Below are 24,035 nucleotides of genomic sequence, written 5' to 3'. Positions count from 1 at the left end.
ATTACTGATAAGTATGACCCCGTTGCCATTTACTTTATTGTTTTGGGTTCAAATTTATACACAATTTTTGTGTTTCCTGTCTAGAGAATATCCTTTAGTATTTGTTGGAGAGCTGGTTTGGTGGTGCAGAATTCTCTCAGCTTTTGCTTGTCTGAAAAGCTTTTGATTTCTCCTTCATACTTGAATGAGATCCTTGCTGGGTACAATAATCTGGGCTGTAGATTATTTTCTTTCATCATTTTAAGTATGTCTTGCCATTCCCTCCTGGCTTGAAGAGTTTCTATTGAAAGATCAGCTGTTATCCTTATGGGAATTCCCTTGTGTGTTATTTGTTGTTTTTCCCTTGCTGCTTTTAATATTTGTTCTTTGTGTTTGATCTTTGTTAATTTGATTACTATGTGTCTTGGGGTGTTTCGCCTTGGGTTTATCCTATTTGGGACTCTCTGGGTTTCTTGGACTTGGGTGATTATTTCCTTCCCCATTTTAGGGAAGTTTTCAACTATTATCTCCTCAAGTATTTTCTCATGGTCTTTCTTTTTGTCTTCTTCTTCTGGGACCCCTATGATTCGAATGTTGTAGCGTTTAATATTGTCCTGGAGGTCTCTGAGATTGTCCTCATTTCTTTTAATTCGTTTTTCTTTTTTCCTCTCTGATTCATTTATTTCTACCATTCTATCTTCTAATTCACTAATCCTATCTTCTGCCTCTGTTATTCTACTATTTGTTGCCTCCAGAGTGTTTTTAATTTCACTTATTGCATTATTCATTATATATTGACTCTTTTTTATTTCTTCTAAGTCCTTGTTAAACCTTTCTTGCATCTTCTCAATCCTTGCCTCCAGGCTATTTATCTGTGATTCCATTTTAATTTCAAGATTTTGGATCAATTTCACTATCATTATTCGGAATTCTTTATCAGGTAGATTCCCTATCTCTTCCTCTTTGGTTTGGTTTGGTGGGCATTTATCCTGTTCCTTTATCTGCTGGCTATTCCTCTGTCTCTTCATCTTGTTTAAATTGCTGAGTTTGGGGTGTCCTTTCTGTATTCTGGCAGTTTGTGGAGTTCTCTTTATTGTGGCGTTTCCTCGCTGTGTGTGGGTTTGTACAGGTGGCTTGTCAAGGTTTCCTGGTTAGGGAAGCTTGTGTCGATGTTCTGGTGGATGGAGCTGTATTTCTTCTCTCTGGAGTGTAATGAAATGTCCAGTAATGAGTTATGAGATGTCTATGGTTTTGGGGTGACTTTGGGCAGCCTGTATCTTGAAGCTCAGGGCTGTGTTCCTTTGTTGCTGGAGAATTTGCTTGTTATGTCTTTCCCTGGAACTTGTTGGCCCTTGTGTGGTGCTTGGTTTCAGTGTCGGTATGGAGGCGTTTGATGAGCTCCTGTCAATTAATGTTCCTTGGAGTCAGGAGTTCCCTGGAGTCAGGGATTGGACTTAAGCCTCCTACTTCCAGTTATCGGTCTTAATTTTACAGTAGTTTCAAAACTTCTCCTTCTATACAGCACCACTGATAAAACATCTACATTAAAGATGAAAAGTTTCTCTACTGTGAGGGTCACTCAGAGAGGTTCACAGCGTTACATGGAAAAGAGAAGAGGGAGGAGGGAGTTAGAGGTGACCCAAATGAGATGAGGTGGAATCAATAGTGGAGAGAGTGGGCTAGCCAGTAGTCACTTCCTTATGTGCACTCCACAACTGGACCGCTCAGAGATGTTCACGGAGTTATACAGGGAAGAGAAGAAGGAGGCAGGAGACAGAGGTGGCCAGAAGGATAAAAGGGGGAAATGAAAAGGCGGGAGACAGATCCAGCCAGTAATCAGTTCCTTAAGTGTTCTCCACCGTCTGGAACACACAGAAATTCACAGAGTTGGGTAGAGTAGAGAGGGGTTAGGGAGGAGATACAGGTGACCTGGTGGAGAAAAGGCAGAGTCCAAAGGGAGAGAGAGCAGTCAAGCCAGTAATCTCGTACACTAGTGAAAAATGGGTCCTGAAGATTGGGTTCTTAAAGGTACAAAATTGGTAACAAATACATAAAAACAAAAATTAGAAATTAGAGTAGAGTTTGGAATTTCAAAAATGCGATGTTAATGAAAAGGAGAAGGAAAAGAAAGAGAGAAAAAACGAACGAAGAAAAACAAACAAGGTCGTGAAAGTAATAAAGAAACTACAGGTACAAAATTGATAACTAATACCAAACAGCAAAAATTAAAAATCCAGAGTAGAGTTTGGAATTTCAAAAATACAACGTTAAAAAAAAAAAAAAAAAAAGAAGAAGAAGAAAAATAAAGAGAGAAAACAAACAAACCAACAAAAACAATGTCGCAAAAATTATAAAGAAAATACAGGTACAAAATTGATATCAAATACCAAAAAGCATAAATTAAAAATCTTGAGTAGAGTTTGGAATTGCAGATATACGATGTTATATAAAAGAAGAAGAGAAAGAAACAGAGGAAAAAAAAAAAAAAGTCACAGCAATTATGAAAAAAACTATAGGTACAAAATTGATAACATATATCAAAAGGCTAAAATTAAAAATCTAGAGTAGAGTTTGGAATTTCAAAAATGCAATGTTAAAGAAAAGAAGAAAAAGAAAAAAGAAAAAAAAAAAAAAAAAAAAAAAAAACCACGGTCAAAAAATTATAAAATATATATATGAAGTTTGCTGAAGAAGAAAAAAAAAAAAAAAAAATAGGGTCTTTTTTTTTTTTTTGCAAAGTAATAGTTATAAAAGTGAAAATTAAAGGACAATAGAGGACTTGAAAAAAATTTTTTTTTTAATTAAAAAAAAAAGAAAGAAAGAAAGATTGATCGTAAAAATAGTAAAAATATATCTAGGTCTTTCTCTGGTTTTGTTGTGAGTATTGTGGGTTCAGTTCATTTTTGGCAGTTCCTTAGTCCGACTTATATTTCTCAAGATCTATAGGCCCCTTCCTATGTAATCCGTAGTAACCACAGGGTTTTAATCTATGGCCTGTAGCTTCCAAGGCGTTTCCCTCTGTTATAGCTTCTTCTGTTTGCTGGTCTCTTCAGTGTCTGGTTCCCGCCCTGACACAAAGGGGACGGTGGAGGATCCTATTTTTTTTTTTTTTTTTTTAATTTAGGCTCACTTGTTCAGCCGCGCTGTGGGGAGGGAGGGAGGGATGCTGCAAACAGATAACACTGGCGTGCGCTCGAAGTGCCTCGGCCACACTGGGTCTGCCCCCGCTCACGGCGCGTGTAGCCTCCCTGCCCACACTGCTTGGGCTCTAGGTTGTTCCGCCGGGAACAATCAGAGGCCGGCCCTGGACTGAGCTCCCAGGTCCAAGCCGCTCAGGTTCAGGCACTCGGGTAGTCCTCAGAGGCGCAGACTCGGTTGGGCCTGCGTTTTGTGTTCTTCCCAGGTCGAGCAGCTCAGGCGATGAGGTGCTTGGCGGGCGCCAATGCTGCGACTTATCGCCTCCCCGCCACTCGGTTATCTGGGTGTAAAACCGGCGCACCTTCTCAGGCAGATGTTGACCGTCCAGACCCCCAAGAAGTTTTAGTTAGCAAAGAAGCCTGCTTACAGTTTTATAGATAGTGTCTCTCTGGGGCTGCGATTGCCCCCTTCCGGCTCTGGTTGCCTGTCACCGGAGGGGGAGGTCTGCAGCCGGCTATCTCTGTTCAGTCCTTTGTTCTGTGCGCGGGCCTGGCGGTGTCTTAGGTTAGGGCTGGCTTTTCGCGTGGTAGATATCCCACAGTCTGGTTTGCTAGCCCAAATTATTTCGCTCAGATAGCGCTCAGGACATTCGCCCGATTCTTACTCTAAGGGACACAGCCCGCGCCGCACTTCCCTGCCCAGGCCCCGCTTGCTAATGCCGTGTGCAGGCGTCTGCGCTGCTTCTCCGCTGGGGGAGTTCCCGTAGGGCTCACAATCCGCGATTTTTAATTGTTTATTTTTTTTTTTTTTTTTTTTTCCCCTCCCTTTTATGTTGCCCTCTGTGCTTCCAAAGCTCGGCACAGATTCGGCAGTGAGAGGGTTTCCTGGTGTTTGGAAACTTCTCTCTTTTTAAGACTCCCTTCCCGGGACGGAACTCCGTCCCTCCCTCTTTTGTCTCTTTTTTTGTCTTTTATATTTTTTCCTACCTCCTTTCGAAGAGTTGGGCTGCTTTTCTGGGTGCCTGATGTCCTCTGCCGGCATTCGGAAGTTGTTTTGTGGAATTTACTCGATGTTTAAATGCTCTTTTGATGAATTTGTGGGGGAGAAAGTGTTCTCCCCGTCCTACTCCTCCGCCATCTTGGCTCCTCCAGCTATCATGTATGGCTTTTAATATGTTGAGGTATGTTCTTTCTATGCCTGCTTCTGGAGGGTTTTTTTAATCATAAATGGATGTTGTATTTTGTTAAAGTATGAATTTTTAAAGGAGACTGAGGCTCTATTATGCTTGTTTCAAAGGCCTGTTTAAAGACTGTATCTTGTGTTAATATAGACTTAATTTTAAGTTGTACTCTCAATGAATTAACTCCATTTATATATACTTTCTATATATTTATGGATGTAGGGCTTTTTTATGGTTGTGAAACTTTTCTCTGAGTTTCAGGCCAGTCATGCAAGTTAAAAATTCATATCACAACTGACCCAAAAAGAGCTCTAAGGGAGCCTAGAGTCACTATTTTCGGTGCACAAGGCTATTATTTGGGGGTAGAAGCAGGTAAAGAAACAGTTCTTTTCTCATTGTTGGAGTAATCTAAGAGTGAGGGCTAAAAAATAGTTAGCTCTTTCTCTTTCTTCCATTTCTTTGACTCACTTATTCCATGGATAGGAGATCACTGTTCATCAGACCTTAAATTCTCGATGCTTTTAATTACCTTTACTCCTGATCAAAAAGTAAGACAAAGGAAAATGTGGATATAGTAAATCTTTAAACAAAAAAATAATCAAATTTCCTTTCAAAATATTTTTCCTTCTACCAACGTTTGATTAAAGCTGCTGATGTTTGACAACAAATTGATGAGTTTGAGTATCAAATTTTATTTTTCACTATTATTCACCTTAGGAGGGCATAAATGTCCCAACAGGCAAGCGGTAAGGATAGAGAAGTAAAGGATCCTACGTAATCAATACACAGGTTCTGATTGGGAGACCTCTATGCCTTATTATTGTTCAGATTATTTCTGATTTGGGCTTGATGCTCTTTCAAGGTAGATATATTATGATGCCTTTAAAGTATAAGGTCACAGCAAAGGGATTGCAGACTTCAAACAGGAAGGAATCAATGTTTCACTTTGGTTCTTAGCATAAAAATGCACTCAGTAGTGCTCATTAGATATCATTATTCATTTATCCACTCAATGAAAAATTATCAAATTCCAATATGTGCCTGGAATTGTTCTGTATTCTAACAATACAGGGGCTTTTGAGACTAAGTCTTGCCTTATTGATCTTAAATTAGAGAAGGGAGAGAAGGCAGATAATAAACAAATAAACAAGTAAATAAGATAATATTATGTTAAATTCTGTAAGTACAATAAATAAAGTGATATAGTAGTGACTTGGAGTGGGGTAACATTAGATAGGAAAGTTAGAGATGACTTTTTGAAGATTTGATATGTAAATTGAGACTGACGTGTAAGTTGAGAAAAAACCTTCCATACAAAAGTCAGGGAAAGAACTTTCTAAGCAGAGAGAAGAACAAATACAAAAACCGTAAGGGAAAAACAGGCTCGATGTGCTCAAAAAGAGAAAGTTAACATGGTTGAATTGTTGATGAGGTAAGCACATCATATTGGGCTTTGTAGGATATGGTGAGATATTTAATTTTGTTATCGGTTCAGTGAAAAGTCACACTGGAAAACTTTCTTCATGAGAATGATACTGAATGCTGTGCAGAGAATGTTTTGGAGGGGTCCACAACTGGAAGAAAGAAGAAGAGTTCAAAATCTGACTGAAGTCCAAGAGAGAGCTAATGATTTCTTGAACTAGGGTGGTAACAGTGGAGATAAAGAGAAGTGATCTATTTTACAAGTATAACAACCAAAATTTACTGATAGATTGTATATGGAGAGGGAGGTAAAGAGAAAAATGAAACATGAATTCACAGATTTTGATTTAAGCAACTGGGTGAATGAGGATTACTGGAGGAAAAGCAGGGTGTTTTTTTCAATGAAGGGATCACATGTTTGGTTTTGACATGATTAGTTGGATATGTCTATTAGACTTCTAAGAAGAGGTCTTGAGTAGGCAGTTGGATAAATGAATTTAGATCTCAGTAGACAAGTACAGACTAGACATATAAATTTGATAGTAACCAAGATATGGCTCCTATCTAAAGTCATGTTACTGGACTTATAGACAGAGTATAGATATTGAGGGAAAAAGTCAGTAACAAGCCCTCAGGTGTTCTAACATTTAGAGGTCAAGTTGCAACGGAGAAGCTGGGCCGGCAAAATGGTCTGGGATAGATCATATAGAGCAATAGGAAAAAAAGCCAGGACAGTGTGATATCAAGGAAGCAAAGAGAGAAAAGAAAGTATTTCAAGAATCAGGGAATAACTCATTATATTAAATGATATTGAGAGATAAAATCAGATGAACACAGAGAAATAAGATTGGATTTGGCAATATGAGGTGGTTGGTAATCTTGACAAGAGCAGTTTCAGCAGAATGGTGGGGACAGAAGAAAGACTGACATGGACCGAAAAACGAAAGAGAGGTGAGGGAATGGTTACAATTAGGGTGACAAACTTTTCTGAGATGCTTTACAGTGATAAGAAGCAGAAAAATGAGGCAGTATATAGAAAATGATGTGGAGTTCAGAGAGTTTTGTATAATGCAAACCTGGGTGTTAATAGGAATGATCCAGTTGAGAGGTGAAAAAGTGATACTGTAGGATAATAATTATAGCATGACCAAAAAAAAAAAAAAAAAAGCCACAGGAGGGCAAGAAGAGGGATCCTGAGCATATTTGGAAGAGTTATTCTTTGATATAAGAAGAGACACTTCATACAGAAGAAGGTGGGTTGATAAATTTGGTGATTGGAAAATGAAATAGTTGTTAGCAAGATAAAATGTGAGGTCATTAACTAGAAACAAAGAACATGGAAGAGAAGTTGGAAATTTGTGGAGAGATGAGATGGTTAAATAGTTGTCTCAGAGAACAGGAGAATAAATTAGGGAATTGTAGGATTGCTCGCCAGTGCTATTGGGCTCTTTGGAGATTTTTAATCATACATTTTAAAATCTGATATTTATCTGAGAAATTAAAATCCAGCCCTCTACTGGTGCAGTCCACTCCTGGTTCCAAATATTGCTGCCCTAGAAAGAGCCTTGATCTGTAACAACTGGGAAAAAACTTTAATGGCATTGGAGAGGAGAATTAATATGACAACTGCCTCTCTCAATACATGAGGCACCTAGTCAGGCTGTCCCAAAGAGATTAGATAGAACTGTGTGTCTTCCTACACACAAATTTTCTCTTTGGAATATCAGCAGGGAGTTCCAGAGACTTCTCTTGATTTCTTTAATTTTCTCAACCCTCAGATGATGTTTTGCTCTTTGATCATAGATTTAAATGAAAATCTGCTCACTTTTCTACATTTACTAATGTTTCCCTCCACATGGCTTTTTCTTTGTCTTTTGAAGTTGTCAAGGTGGACCATGGCTTAATGCTTTGGTTCCACAATGGCTTAATTTGGAATATATCAGTCCCACACTCTCACAAGGTCAACCTTGTTGTGAATTCTGAGAAACAGAATCAATGATTGTGCCTATGTAATACCAAACAGGGTATTTCAAGGTTTTCCGAAGCAAGATATGGAAGAGGAATTTATTTTGATATAGAAAATGGAAGCTGTATTGACTGTATTTCTGAAAAACAGGTTGGAGGCTCAGATTTTCAGTCCAACAACTTGTGACTTCAAGGTAGGGTGATGAGGATAGTCTCACTTTCTGTTGGTTGTTCCAATGTAAACATGGTTACCCCTGTCATTCTATTTATAAGTGTTTTGGTTTGGGCAATAAATTAGTCAGTCTACCTCAAGAGGCTGATACAGTCACTGATTCTAGAGAGAAATGTCTTCATAGCTAGCTGTTATTCTTCTTTCTGGACCCCCATGGGCTCATAAGAGTAGAGTGTCATACTACAATCACATAACCATCACCACTACCTCTAGTATCTGATCTTTAAAAAAGGTCACCATGCCAATCTGATCCCACCTTCTAGTCAGTTCAGTTCAATTCAGTCACTCAGTCATGTCTGACTCTTGACACCATGGACTACAGCACACCAGGCCTCTCTGTCCATCACCAACTCCCAGAGTTTACTCAAACTCATGTCCACTGAGTTGGTGATGTCATCTAACCATCTAATCCTCTGTCGTCCCCTTCTCCTCCTTCCTTCAATCTTTCCTAGCATTAGGGTCTTTTTTTTATTATAAATTTATTTATTTCAATTGGAGGCTAATTACTTTACAATATTGTATTGGTTTTGCCATACATTTTCAAATGAGTCAGTCCTTCACATCAGGTGGCCAAAGTATTGGAGTTTCAGCCTCAACATCAGTCCTTCCAATGAACACTCAGGACTGATTTCCTTTAGGATGGACTGGTTGGATCTCCTTGCAGTTCAAGGGACTTTCAAAAGTCTTCTGCAACACCAAATTTCAAAAGTTCTCTATTCCTTAGGTTCTGCCTGAAACACTTTTCTACATCTATCTAGTTGAATCAAGGCCCAGGTCTGGGTTAATGAGTTTAAATAGGCCAAAAATGGACAAGTGGGAAGTACAGAACATCCGTCCATGTGCTCAGACTCAATTACAGCTTCCTATGGGATTCTTTTCCCCAAATATATCTACATTGCTAAAGCTAGAAAATCTTGTTTGTGATCCCCAAATTCAAAATTTTAGATAGGTCTCATTATATTGCATCAGACATGCTAGTCTCTCTTACCTGCTAGAGAAAAAGTCCTGGACCAATGGAATTAAGTCCGTGGATGGAAAAGGTAGCCCCTTTAAGAAATGATGCACAGAATAGTCAGGAGCCTGTGATTCTGTCTACTATGACATCAGGCAGCAAAGACAAGAAGGACTGGCTATAGACAAAAGAGAAGCTTTCTTGCCAAGCTTCACTGAAATCACATTTTCAAGAGTCATGGTTTTCTTTTTGTGTTTTGTGGTGGCCTTTTATTTCATTTTAAAGAAGATTGCAAAAACAAAGCAGAAGAGGAAAGCCCAAAGACAGAAGAAAAATATTTAAACAATGGAGGAAAAATACTGGGTCTGTTTCATTCTCCCTGTTTGTATCAGTTTCTCTTTCCAGATGATGCCTAACCTTTATCTTATGTCTAATATTATTACCAAACCAAGGTTCCCCCCTCTCCAGAGTGGTTGTGGATGGGCATGAACTGAAACTTAGGGATGAGTTTTGGTATATATTTCACATCCAACTTAATCTTTTGTTAATCAGAAAGTACAGTGAATTATTTTACAGTCTGTATCAAATTTCCCCATGTCAAAATACCTCTGTCAAAGTAGCTATGTTAAAATATTCTTGATTTCAGTATGGCTCATCAGAATGGCTATGTCACAATGTTATGAACCCACTCATAACTTGCATGGCTATAAGAATAGGCTCTGAGTAGATCTGGTCTGGACCCACTTATATGCCTCATGTCTGTGTTATAAGGTCAATTTCAAAGTCCATTATTACTAGAATTTACTCTTTGCTTATGCACTTACTGAAACTATGGTCTTTAAGAACAAAGTTTTTATCAGTTAAGGTTTATATGTATTAGCTTCCCTCCAAAACTTTGTTGTATAGTGTATCTGTTTAATGCTGCAACTCTCTATATTCAGCCTCAGTATTCTCTAAGTTATTTTTTGTCAACTTTGTTTTCTCTGGGAATAAGCATTTTTTCACACTATAACAATGGGAAGGGGAGTTTATATTTAATTCTTTTGGCTGGAAGGTTCACTCACTTCTTACAGTAACAGCTGAAATGAATCTTCCATTTGCATTTCCCCTTCTATAAGCCATTCTATATCTTAGAAAGATAGATAAATATAGATGACATAGATACAAAGACCTGCTAAGTTAGTACCATAATACCCAAACATTTGCCTTTTAAAAATATCTTTGTTTATTTGTCATCATTTAGGGGCAGGCCTAGAGATATCTTGATATTTACATACTTAGCATGTGGTATCAATATATGTCACCTTCCCTGGTGGCTCATTGGTAAAGAATCTGCCTGCCAAGCAGGAGACGCAGATTTTATCCCTTGGTCAGGAAGATCCCTTGGAGAAGGAAATGGCAACCCACTCCAGTATTCTTGCCTGAAGAATTCCATGGACAGAGGAGCCTGCCAGGCTACAGTCCACAGGAGTCAAAAAAAGACACAACTTAGTGACTAAACAACAACAATCAATATGGGTCATTGTATTTCAAATCTCCTTAAAATCATGGCTGAACCTTTCCTCTTGCCCTTAAAAAAATCTATGTACAGAATCCCTGGAGCTCATCCCTTCAAAGTGTCTTTCCTAGAAGTCCTGTATCTCCACCACAACAGCTCTCTGGAAGAAATTACAAGTAAGCAATCCCTTAAAAGGAAAATTAAAGCTTGTAAATACTGTGGGGGCTGGGGGAGAAAGCAGAATCTTACTTGGAAATAATTTTAGTAGAAACTTTTATGTATTTATTTCTCAGTAGGAGGTGGGGTTGCAGAGAGGGAGGGGCATTGTCAGAGATAACAATGTTTCTAACTATGAATATATACATAATTTTTTTATGCCAGAAGATAACTCTAATATATTTCCTGAGTAAAAAATCACTGACCTAAATTAATCTGTAATATTTTTAAAATTGTATTTATTTCATTTATCTAAGTATCCTAGTGATTTCTTAGATACTCTTAGACACAGTAAATAGTCCCTAACTAAAACCTTAGTTTTAGTGAGGAATAGAATAAAAGGAGAATGATTTCTTTGTTTTCTGAAAGATGCCATTATATTAATATATCTGTCATCTAATGTGCTTTCTGGATGATTTCATTTATTTGCTTCCTAGCGAATATATGATAACAGTCTAGGTGTGTTTGATTTTGTTTTAAATATCCTAAAATATTTCATGTTTAATTTTTCATTTAGCATTATGACTCATGAACCCAAAGAGGACAATCCTTATATCTACCTGTCTTTTAACTGGGATGGCTTCCTGGGAACAGCTAAACCTGAAGCAAACTATGGGGGCAAGTACTCCTTGGCAATGCACATGAAGGCACTTTTTGTGTGTATCATGTATTTTGATTTCTATATATAATTATTATCACAATTCATATAAAAGTATCATAATGAATACTAAGGCTTTGCTATAGCAAAATTATATGACAGAATCATTTAAGATAAAGATACAGAAAGTTTAGCTTATAAGACTATCACCACTATTTCATTTTGTAAAATGGGATTAGGAAATATGAGTCCAAGGTATAGTATATGTAAGACTTCATATGAATTAATATGCTATATATATAGCTTAAATTTGCAATATTTAGAAAGGAGATTTGGGATCAAAGGAAGACTGGTTGAATTTCATAAGACTAACTCACAGGTCAGGTTGATATTATGACAATCATTAAATTATCAAAGTGCTGCACTCAATATGCCAGCAAGTTTGGAAAACTCAGCAGTAGCCACAGGATTGGAAAAGGTCAGTTTTCACTCCAATCCCAAAGAAAGGCAATGCCAAAGAATGCTCAAACTACCACACAATTGCACTCATCTCACACACTAGTAAAGTAATGCTCAAAATTCTCCAAGCCAGACTTCAGCAATACATGAACCGTGAGCTTCCAGATGTTCAAGCTGGTTTTAGAAAAGGCAGAGGAACCAGAGATCAAATTGCCAACATCCTCTGGACCATCGAAAAAGCAAGAGAGTGCCAGAAAAACATCTAGTTCTGCTTTATTGACTATGCCAAAGCCTTTGACTGTGTGGATCACAATAAACTGTAGAAAATTCTGAAAGATGGGAATACCAGACCACCTGACCTGCCTCTTGAGAAACTTATATGCAGATCAGGAAGTAACAGTTAGAACTGGACATGGAACAACAGACTGGTTCCAAATAGGAAAAGGAGTATGTCAAGGCTGCATATTGTCACCCTGCTTATTTAACTTCTATGCAGAGTACATCATGAGAAACGCTGGGCTGGAAGAAGCACAAGCTGGAATCAAGATTGCCAGGAAAAATATCAATAACCTCAGATATGCAGATGACATCACCCTTATGGCAGAAAGTAAAGAGGAACTAAAAAGTCTCTTGAAGAAAGTGAAAGTGGAGAGTGAAAAAGTTGGCTTAAAGCTCAACATTCAGAAAACGAAGATCATGGCATCTGGTCCCATCACTTCATGGGAAATAAATGGGGGAACAGTGGAAACAGTGTCAGACTTTATTTTGGGGGGCTCCAAAATCACTGCAGATGGTAACTGCAGCCATGAAATTAAAAGGCGCTTACTCCTTGGAAGAAAAGTTATGACCAACCTAGATAGCATATTGAAAAGCAGAGACATTACTTTGCCAACAAAGATTCGTCTAGTCAAGGCTATGGTTTTTCCAGTGGTCATGTATGGATGTGAGAGTTAGACTGTGAAGAAAGCTGAGAGCCGAAAAACTGATGCTTTTGAACTGTAGTTTTGGAGAAGACTCTTGAGAGTTCCCTGGATTGCAAGGAGATCCAACCAGTCCAGTCTGAAGGAGATCAGCCCTGGGATTTCTTTGGAAGGAATGATGCTGATGCTGAAACTCCAGTACTTTGGCCACCTCATGCGAAGAGTTGACTCATTGGAGAAGACTCTGATGCTGGGAGGGATTTGGGGGAGGAGGAGAAGGGGACAACAGAGGATGAGATGGCTGGATGGCATCACTGACTCGATGGAGGTGAGTCTGAGTGAACTCTGGGAGTTGGTGATGGACAGGGAGGCCTGGCATGCTGCAATTCATGCGGTCACAAAGAGTCGGACACGACTGAGTGACTGAACTGAACTGAACAAGACAACTGCTATTTGTGTTTAAGTGTACATAATACATTAAATAGCACATTGCTCAAGCTAATGCTGAATACTGGCTAACTGCTGATCTCTAGTTACATGTTAACAACTAATATGAGGTGCAAACTGTTTCTTTGTATGTGTCTAAAACCAGAAATCAAAAAAGATGAAATATTATCACCTGAAAGTTATCTTTATGAATGTTCTTGACAAATGCAATGAATCATATAAAACTGAAACTAATCCACCAAAAATGAATATCTAATGTTTGTTGACATATTGAAGTGTTGCTTTTTGTGGGAGGAGGGTCATTTTTAGTTGAATGACCACTGACAAAATGACCTCTCCCAAGAAACCCACAATGGGGAGAGTGATATCACCAAGATGGCAACATATGTCATTCTTGACTTCACTCCTCCTCAGAAGAAGAGCTAACATCTATTTAAGAATATGGCACAACTGTGAGAGAATTCTAGAAATAGGGGTGAGATTAGAGCATCCCCTGCACCAGAGAGACCAAGAGATACTGCATTAGAAGGATAAGAGGAGCTGCTCCACATTGACTGCATTGTCCCTCCTATTGCCAGTATAGAACCACTCAGAGAGGTCTCTGTTTCCTCCAGTGGAAAAGGAGAGCCCAGTGGGTCAACCAACCTCCTAAGCTTCATGGGTTGCTTTGTGAGAGCCCCTACTCTGGTCTCACCACATGGGGATTTCAGGGGGACTTGCAGGGTTCAACCACTGGGAATCTGACTGTTATGGAGCAGAGGGAAGGGGCTTTCAACAAAGATCTTGGCAGACCAAATTCATAGCTGCAGTGCCCAAGTAGAAATCCTAATTAAATGGCTTTGCTCATTTGCAGAACCGAATCAGTGGTGCACTTTGACCAGGCTTAAGTGAACTGCTCAGCAGTTCTCATCAGGATGTGGATATGCCTGATTTGGGTACTCAGATGAGAAGTATTTCTGGCCATAGAGCCTGGGCCAAGGAGTCTGAGGCAAGGAGCTGAGTCCACTGAGATCCATCCACTGGGGAGAGTGTCCCCCAACCCCATATGATCAGAGAGGCTGGTGAGAGCATCTGGAAGCTGTGTAGCCTAGCAACACTCCAGCTGAGAGACATGCAGAGCTGACTGCTCCCAGAGTAAACCCAGTGGGCTTGGAGGGCTCCCTTGCTAAGCCCAGGCTGGGAGATTAACTCAAAGCCAGGGCTGAGGGTAACTACCAGCCCCTACAGTCGAGAAAGCCTGCTTGGAAAAAATGGGCACTGCCTACAGTGACTCTTCACTGTCCCACTCAGGCAAGTGACCTGAAACATAGCCCCACCTACTATGGATCCAGAGCTCCATCTGACTGGAAAACCTGGCAAGAACACCTAGAAACTGTGTAATCAGCAATGCTTGGACCAAGGGTGGGCTTTCCCAGTCAAGGGAACTGAGACATATCCCCACCCACTGTGAAGAGTATCTCCCACCTCATCTGATCAGAAAGGCTAGCAAGAATATCTGGAAGCTGTGCAGCCCAGCAACACTCAAGGCAAGAAGCAGGCAGGCAGAGCTGATAGTTTGCACAGCAAAGCCAATGAACCTGTTTGGCCAGAGAACTTGGAGTATGGGTTGGCTTAAGACAACAAACAAAGAGCTTTACTAGCTTTAGAGCTGCATCTGTCACTGCACCCAAGCAGGGAAACTAATTCATGGCCCTGCTCATTGCTGAATACAGCCTCTATCTTGCCTGAGCAGGGAACCTAACCAGAGCACACAGGAAGCTGCATAGGCCACCCAACACCCCTGATTAAAGTGGCACTTGAACAGAGAGCACAACCCATATCTTTCCCTATTTTCAGAAAAAAACAAACAAACAAACAAAAAAAAAACTGGTGTTCTCACCTGACCAAGGAATTCAGTGCACACTATTGCCTGATTTGGGGTCCCAAACAATAAAGCCATACAGGCACTTGATACCCTACCAGGGAGGAAAACTAATTCATGGGTCCATCTACTATATAATATAGTACCCAGTATCAATCATCTAGTAAGCCTGACCAGAGAATCCAGGAAAGTACAGCGCCATCTAACAGCCTTACTTGTGTAAAGAACCAAGCTAGCAGTGCTATCTGCATGTTCTCAGTCAGTGGCACACCTCCCCATCCCCAAACTCAGAGCTTGAATACTTGCCTCCCTCCACCCTCAACATAATAGCAGACCCCACTTGCCTAAGGACATTACCAACAGATATGCCTAGAAACCCAAACTGAGTTGATTGGTGAAGATCCGCCTCTGCCTAAATGTGCACTAAATGTGCCTCAGTGTGCAGATATCAATGTAAGAAATCAAGGATAACAAAAACCAAATAAATATAACATCAACAAGGGAAACTAATAAAGCTCCAAGAACTGACCCTAACAAAATGGAAATCTGCAAATTGTCACATAAAGAATGGAGAACAATCCTCTTAAGGAAATCTAGCAAAATAAAAGAACACAACATAGACTACTAAATGGGATTAGGAAAATTGCTTTTGTGGATGGATGGAGGTCAGGCCTGCAGCCAGAGGAAGATGTTGTTTTGTGGAAAGGCTGCTCCACAGGAAAGTGAGGAAAGTGAAGTCGTGTCTGACTCTGTGACCCCTGGACTGTAGCCCTACCAGGCTCCTCCGTCCATGGGATTTTCCAGGCAAGAATACTGGAGTGGGTTGCCATTTCCTTCTCCAGGAGATCTTCCCGACCCAGGGATTGAACCTGGGTCTCCCGCATTGTAGGCAGATGCTTTACCATCTGAGCCACCAGGGAAGTCCACAGGAGGACACCTAGATATCAGAAAAAGCTAGAGCTGAAAAGTACCCTGCAGGTCATCTAGTCTAACCCTCTCATTTTACAGTGAGAAGCCTAAAGTTCTAGGAGGAAATAGGGCTCTCCAGGATTTAATTATTGGCAGAGCAGGGAAATTTCAGGTTTCTTAAGTCTTGCTTGACTTTTTTCTACCATTAACTTTGGTGAGTGCAAGGCTATCTTGGGGAAGACAAGCAGCTCTGCCCATGTTATATAGCATATATCCAAAGCATATGCATAGATATATTCAAGTGTTGTAATTGTTATAAGACCTTAATACTTTGGCCACCTGATGAGAAGAGCTGACTTATTGGAAAAGACCCTGTTGCTGGGAAAAATTGAGGGGAATAGGAGAAGAGGGCAACAAAGTATGAGATGGTTGGATGGCATCACTAACTCAATGGACATGAGTTGAGCAAAATCCAGGAACTTCCAACTCTGTCTACAACTTAAATAGTACTGTTTTTTCAGGGTTCCATCTTTCTGGTAAATTTCAAATCTAATTTCAACTCATAAAATTCTCTCTAGATCTAGACCAGTGATTCTAATACTCTGTAGGATATTTGTACACTTATATTTCTAGCAGACTCCTTAAAGACCTATGATATTTTCTCTTCACTCCACCCTACTCCTCTCCTATATTCTGTATTATAGTGAATGGTGCCACTTACCCAATCATCTAAGACTGGAGTCTGTGAACACAAGGAAGTTCTTTTCTCTCCTTTACTGCTCCCTTTAAGTCTAATCATGCATGAAGTAGTATGTTTTTCTTTTTTCCCTTAAATCTAGGGTGACCAACTCACTACAATTTGCTTGGGACGGTCTTGGTTTTAAAAGTGAAAGGCCCACATTCCTGGAACCCATTCAGTTCTGAGACAACTCATTCCCTCTGTCACTGACTGACTTCAGGTCTTCAGCATGTCTCTTCTAAATTGTTGGTGGTGATTTAGTCACTATATCCAACTCTTGTGACCCCATGGACTGTAGCCCACCAGGCTCCTCTGTCCATGGGATTTCCCAGGCAAGAATACTCCAGGGAATCTTCCTGATGCAGGGATCAAACCTACATCTCCTGCTTGGCAGGCGGATTCTTTACCACTGAGCCACCTCTTCTAAATTATGGCCAGCTAATTCCTTTGCCACCTCTGTCTCTATTTCAGGTTTACCTGTCACACTGCTGCCCAAGTTATCATCTTAAAACCAAATATGATCTTATTGTAATCTAGCTTAAAAGACCATGCTTGATCCTCATACAAATAGGTCAAAGTTCCTCAAGTAAGCATTATATGAGGGATTTTAGCCCCCTCATCTCTCCAGCTCTCTACCTCCATCTCTTGCTGATCTTAGTCTTCCACTCTATGTTCCAGCCATACCAAATGTATGGTTTCCCAAGTACATGGTTCCCAAGCAATTATGGTTCTATGTCTGCAAAGCTCCCAGTCATCCTAGTATATACTTTGGGTATCACATTCATGAAGCCTTTCCCAAATCTTTAAGCAGAGGTAGTGCTCTATTCTCTGCCCTCCCAACAGTACTATTACTGTCTTCATTCTTATACTAAGGTATCATGTTATAAATATTTGTCTGCCTTTCTATAGTATATGTGTCTTCCACTTGATTTTTAATTCATCCAGATCAGCAACCATCACTTATTCATTATTGTATTCTTTTTTTTTTAATTTTATTTTATTTTTAAACTTTACATAATTGTATTAGTTTTGCCAAATATCAAAATGAATCCGCCACAGGTATACATGTGTTCCCCATCCTGAACCCTCCTCCCTCCTCCCTCCCCATTCCATCCCTCTGGGTCGTCCCAGTGCACCAGCCCCAAGCATCCAGTATCGTGCATCGAACCTGGACTGGCAACTCGTTTCATACATGATATTTTACATGTTTCAATGCCATTCTCTGAGTGCCAAGCAGAATGCTCACTACAGAGTGATGGTCAATATGTGTGTATGTGTGTGTTTTTATCTTTGAACCATTCTCTTAAAAATGGGGAAGGTGATTAGTATAATGGTTTCCAATAAAAATAGAGACCCCTCAAAATAAAGGCCTACAGCATTCATTCCTTTCTCAGATCTGTTTTAAAATAGTATTTCTAAATGCTCATGAACATGTTTTTCAAGGTCTCTGCAATATAAAAGGGTATCTGTGAGTAGAGGTTTTTAATTGTTAAAAAGTAACATTAACATGTTGAGAAAGTGAGGTTTCAGTATGACCCCTATCATAAAACAATTTTATAGCACTGACAAAAGTCTGGACTACTATGACATAAACAATGTTGTTACATTAATAATAGCATATGATTTGGAAACACTAGTGATGTAGCTTAATATTTGTCAATATGATTATACAACAAAAGTGAGATACTTCATAAAAGCAACAAATTTAATTAACAGTTATATAATACTAAAATTCATCCCTGCAAGATTAGAGTGTGGACTTTGATACTGTAATTTCAGGAAAAAAAAAGAGGTGTCTGTTTTTCTTAGGTAAATTTTCTCTTGTAATATTAGATTCTTACTTTACTATGGAGATTCTGGATTGCACTGTATCTAAACTTGTCTAGGGAAACTGTACTAAAAGTACAGTATTTAATGGTTATTTAAAGTCAGCCAACAATTCATTTGCTAAAAAATTTTGTGAGTTGTTTTAAATAATTAACTTTTTTAATGGTGATTAAACAAATTCCTAAAATGATTCAGATATTGTATGTCCAATTTTCTAATATATGAATATATCTAAACAAGAATAGAGATTTTATTAAGTATCATTTAATTATGTTTGATATTTTTAACTTCCTTGCAGAGTTTGTCCATCCCAGGAGGTCCAAAATCAAGCTACATTCAAAGAGAGAGACAATAAATTGGACATCCAAGCTCTGAGGATCCAGAAGTCCCTTATAGGATAGGACGCATGCAGATGAAACCCAACTATTAAGTTTCCTGCAGAAAAAAATTATATAAAATCATCTGATCAACCTCAAAGCGTACTTGGAATATTTTTATAAAGCTATGGGTGTGAGTTTCCTATGCTATGAATTATCCTTTACCTTTCTTTCTCTTTTAATGCCATTAATTCTTATCTCTAAAATTTTTAACTTTTCCTTCCCCCCACCCCTCTCTATGACCACAGAGCAAAGCTTTCATTTTCGATTACCAACTTCATTAATTCACCAGGGATGGCAAATACTTGTTATCTCCAAAATTTAGCATAACATTTGCTTACTGATTTATGACATGTATCTTTATAACATGCTCAGTGAAATGCACAGAAGGTTGGCTGCAAATTGCCTACAGAGAACACTGAATACATTTTAGTTACTAGATAAGCATATAGAATTTCATCAAAGCATCAGCACGTAAAAATGAATTTTATTTGAAATGTGTGGCTTGATTATAAATTAGTCTCTTAAAATAAACTGCTGCTGCTGCTAAGTCACTTCAGTCATGTACGACTCTGTGCAACCCCATAGACAGCAGCCCGTTAGGCTCCTCTGTCCCTGGGATTCTCCAGGCAAGAACACTGGAGTGGGTTGCCATTTCCTTCTCCAATGCATGAAAGTGAAAAGTGAAAGTGAAGTGGCTCAGTCATGTCCGACTCTTCGGGACCCCATGGACTGCAGCCCACCAGGCTCCTCCGTCCATGGGATTTTCCAGGCAAGAGTACTGGAGTGGGGTGCCATTGAGAATTACTAAATAATTTCTGTAACTGAGTGGTGTTGTGGAATGATTCCAAGATCTGGGTTCTTCCTTACCCTTTTCCTTTCTTCCATTATTCCTACTTCTCTTCCTTTATCCCTCTTTTATTTATTTTTTATGAATTTTTATTGGAGTATCTTGCTTAGTTGTTCAGTCGTATCCAACTCTTTATGACCCCATGGACTATAGCCCTCTGAAATCCTCTGTCCATGGAATTTTTCAGGCAAGAAAACTGGAGTGGTTGCCATTTCCTTCTCCAAGGCAACTTCCTGACCCAGGGATCAACCCATGTTTCCTTCATTGGCAGATGTATTCTTTACTACTGAGCCACCAGGGAAGCCCTTATTATAGTTGCATTCCCATCTTGTGTTAGTTTCTGCTGTACAGCAAAGTGAATCAGCTGTACTCATACAATACAGTCCCTCTTTTTTGGATTTCCTTCCCATTTAAGTCACCACAGAGCATTGAGTAGTTTCCTGTGCTATACAGTAGGTTTTCATTGGTTATCTATGTTATACATAGTAGCGTATACCTGTCGATCCCAATCTCCCAATCCAGCATACCCCTCCCCGTCCCTGCTTGGTATCCATACATTTGTTCTCTGTCTGTGTTTCTATTTCTGTTTTGCAAATAAGATCATCAATATCTTTTCTCTATATTCCACATATATGTGTTAATGTATGATATTTGTTTTTCTCTTTCAGACTTACTTCTCTGTATGACAGTCTGTAAGTCCATCTACATCTTTACAAATGACCCAATTTCATTCTTTTTTATGGCTGAGTAATATTCCATTGTATATATGTACCACATCTTCTTTGTCCATTCTTCTGTTGATGGATATTTAGGTTGCTTCCATGTCAAAGTTATTGTAAATAGTGTTGCAATGAACACAGGGGTGCATGTATATATTTTTTTATTTTTAAAAATTATTTATTTTCATTTTTGACTGTATTGGATCTTTGTTGCTGCATGTGGGCTTTCTCTAGTTTCGGCAAGTCAGGGCTACAATTTAGTTGCAGTGTGTGGGGTTTCTCATTGCAGAGGCTTCTCTTGTTGTGGGGCATGGGATCTAGGCACATGACCTTCAGTAGTTGCAGTTGATAGGCTTAGTTATCCCAACAATATGTGGAATCTTCCTGGACCAGGGATAGAACCTGTGCTGCCTGCACTGGCAGGCAAATTCTTAACCACTGGACCAACAGGGAAGTCCTGTATGTATTTTTGTGAATTATGTTTTTCTCTGGGTATGTGCCCAGTAGGGGGATTGCTGTGTCATACGGTATTCCATTTTTAGTTTTATGAGGAACTCCTATAATGTTCTCTACCATTGCTTTATCAATTTACATTCCCATCAACAGTGCAAGAGGGTTCCCTTTTCTCCACACCTTCTCCAGCATTTACTGTTTGTAGATTTTTTGATGATAGCCATTCTGACTGGTGTGAAGTGATACCTCATTGTAGTTTTGATTTGCATTTCTCTAGTAATTAGTGACGTTGAGCATCTTTCCATGTGTTTATTGGCCATTTCAATGTCTCCCCTCCTTTCTTTAAAGGCACTTATTTCACACCAGTTGCATGCCAAGCACTGGTTAGTTGCAAAGATACAAGGATGAATCTGAGATAGTCCCTGGAGCTCAGACTAATAGAAAAGACAGAGACAAAAGCCACTTATTTTTATCCAATGTGATTAGTACAATGATAAAAATGTGTACAAGAAAGTAGGAACCCAAAGAACAATTATCCAATAAACCATTAGGGAGAAGTGTGATAATATTGGTGAGAGTTAGCTCTATAAAGTGAGCTTGGGAGAGAGTTTTTAAGACAGAGGGAAAGCAAAAAGTGGAGAAGTGAAAACCAACATGGAGTAGGCAGGAAACTTCCACATACTGCTGGTGTGTAAAAGTGACCAAGGGCATAAGAGATGAGGCTGGGGAGGTAGCCAAAAATTACATCACGGAGGCTTTCATATGCCTTGTTAACGAGTTTAGACTAAATTTTACTGGTTATGGGGATACTTTGAAGGATTTAAAATAATCATGAGTGAAAGTTGCTCAGTCATATCCGACTCTTTGCGATCCCATGGACTATACAGTTCATTAAATTCTCTAGGCCAGAATACTGGAGTGGGTAGCCTTCCTTTTCTCCAGGGGATCTTCCCAACCCAGGGATTGAACCCAGGTCTCCCATATTGCAGGCAAATTCTTTACCAGCTGAGCAGCAAGGGAAGCCCTTAAATAATCAAAATCAGATTTAGTGTTTAGATTGATCACTCTGATGGTTATGTGCAAGATGGATTTAAATAAGACAAGATGAGAGGCAAAACAACCAGTTAGAAGGTAGAGATGAGAAATCCTATCACTCGAGCAGTGAGAGAAAAAGATTGAGAGGAAAAGGAAGTTTGAAGCAAATTCTAACAAGTAAACTAACAGGACCTGGAGGCTCATGAGATGTTACAGATGGGAGGAAAAAATTTTTATGGTTGAAAAGATATTGGCAGTATTCACGGAGGTAGGTTGTTAACAGATTAACAGGCCAATGAGCAGACTGGGTGAGGGGAAAGAGAATGAAAGAGCTGGGAGGAAAGGGGCAGATTAATGCCACTGGTTTACATGACCAGACTCAACTGGGCACATTAACACTGTCCAGCCATTTGAACACAAGACAGGTCACTCTCCAACTCCCCACAGTGATTATTTTATGCCTTTCCTTGAACTCTGACCCACCCCCACACTCATAATCCCATTCTCAGGAAATGACCTCAACTTGTAATGTTTTTTCCAAACTTTAAACTTTCTCTCTCTCTCTCTCTCTTTTTTTTGTATTGGGATATAGCTGATTAACAATGTTGTAATTTAAAGAATAAATAGAAACCATGAGATTGGAACTCCCAAACCAACAAATGCTCCTACATACACCCTCTTCTTTCAAAGCATCTCACATCTCATCTAAGGGAAATAACTTTTACTCTGACAGATCCTATCCTCCCCAGCCTTTACTTGGACCTTGCTGCATCAATTATCTTCCTTTTATCATGGGTATCTTCAATCTCTCTCTCTCTAGTGGCTCCATTTAATGAGCTTAAATATACACTAAACTTTTTAAAAAGCCATGAAAACACATCTGTGAAAGCCATGAAAAATGTGTCTCATAGACCTCTAACCAAGGGTCCATATTACTATGTTCTGAAATCCATTCTTACATTTTGCCTGGAGACTATGCTTCCCCCACGCTACCCTAGCTTATGCCAGAGACAAAGAAGACTGCTAATGTGAATTCATTTCTGAAAGTCATGGGACTACTCTGATGACTGACTTTGGCTTAAGCACTCCCTAATGGCTTTGTTGAAACTTCCTTAGACTACACAGCAGTCCAAGACATTTGCTCCCAACTTTCCTTCCCTCTTTCCTTCAGTTCAGTTCAGTTCAGTCGCTCAGTCGTGTCTGACTCTTTGCGACCCCATGAATCGCAGCACGCCAGGCCTCCCTGTCCATCATAAACTCCCGGAGTTCACTCAGACTCACCTCCATCGAGTCAGTGATGCCATCCAGCCATCTCATTCTCTGTCGTCCCCTTCTCCTCCTGCTCCCAATCCCTCCCAGCATCAGAGTCTTTTCCAATGAGTCAACTCTTCGCATGAGGTGGCCAAAGTACTGGAGTTTCAGCTTCAGCATCATTCCTTCCAAAGAAATCCCAGGGCTGATTTCCTTCAGAATGGACTGGTTGGATCTCCTTGCAGTCCAAGGGACTCTCAAGAGTCTTCTCCAACACCACAGTTCAAAAGCATCAATTATTCGGCGCTCAGCCTTCTTCACAGTCCAACTCTCACATCTATACATGACCACAGGAAAAACCATAGCCTTGACTAGACGGACCTTTGTTGGCAAAGTAATGTCTCTGCTTTTGAATATGCTATATAGGTTGGTCATAACTTTCCTTCCAATGAGTAAGCGTCTTTTAATTTCATGGCTGCAGTCACCATCTGCAGTGATTTTGGAGCCTCCCAAAAATCTGACACTGTTTCCACTGTTTCCCCATCTATTTCCCATGAAGTGATGGGACCAGATGCCATGATCTTCGTTTTCTGAATGTTGAGCTTTAAGCCAACTTTTTCACTCTCCTCTTGCACTTTCATCAAGAGGCTTTTTAGTTCCTCTTCACTTTTTGCCATAAGGGTGGTGTCATCTGCATATCTGAGGTTATTGATATTTCTCCCGGCAATCTTGATTCCAGCTTGTGCTTCTTCCAGCCCAGTGTTTCTCATGATGTACTCTGCATAGAAGTTAAATAAGCAGGGTGACAATATACAACCTTGCCATACTCCTTTTCCTATTTGGAAACAGTCTGTTGTTCCATGTCCATTTCTAACTGTTGCTTCCTGACCTGCATACAGATTTCTCAAGATGCAGGTCAGGTGGTCTGGTATTTCCATCTTTTTCAGAATTTTCTACAGTTTATTGTGATCCACACAGTCAAAGGCTTTGGCATAGTCAATAAAGCAG

The 24,035-nt window shown here is 39.6% G+C and overlaps 1 long non-coding RNA gene across 1 annotated transcript; it reads left to right on the top strand.

Moving 5' to 3' along the window:
* The first annotated feature begins 3,340 nt into the window (after positions 1-3,340).
* Positions 3,341-11,200, top strand: LOC129638921 (uncharacterized). The gene is made up of 3 exons (XR_008708092.1): positions 3,341-4,297; positions 10,460-10,542; positions 11,100-11,200. It is a non-coding gene; the product is annotated as an uncharacterized LOC129638921 (long non-coding RNA).
* The last annotated feature ends 12,835 nt before the right edge of the window (positions 11,201-24,035 follow it).

Source organism: Bubalus kerabau, chromosome X (genome assembly GCF_029407905.1).
Source record: "Bubalus kerabau isolate K-KA32 ecotype Philippines breed swamp buffalo chromosome X, PCC_UOA_SB_1v2, whole genome shotgun sequence".
NCBI classification, from domain to species: Eukaryota; Metazoa; Chordata; class Mammalia; order Artiodactyla; family Bovidae; genus Bubalus; species Bubalus kerabau.
This window is presented reverse-complemented; position numbering and strand designations above follow the sequence as displayed.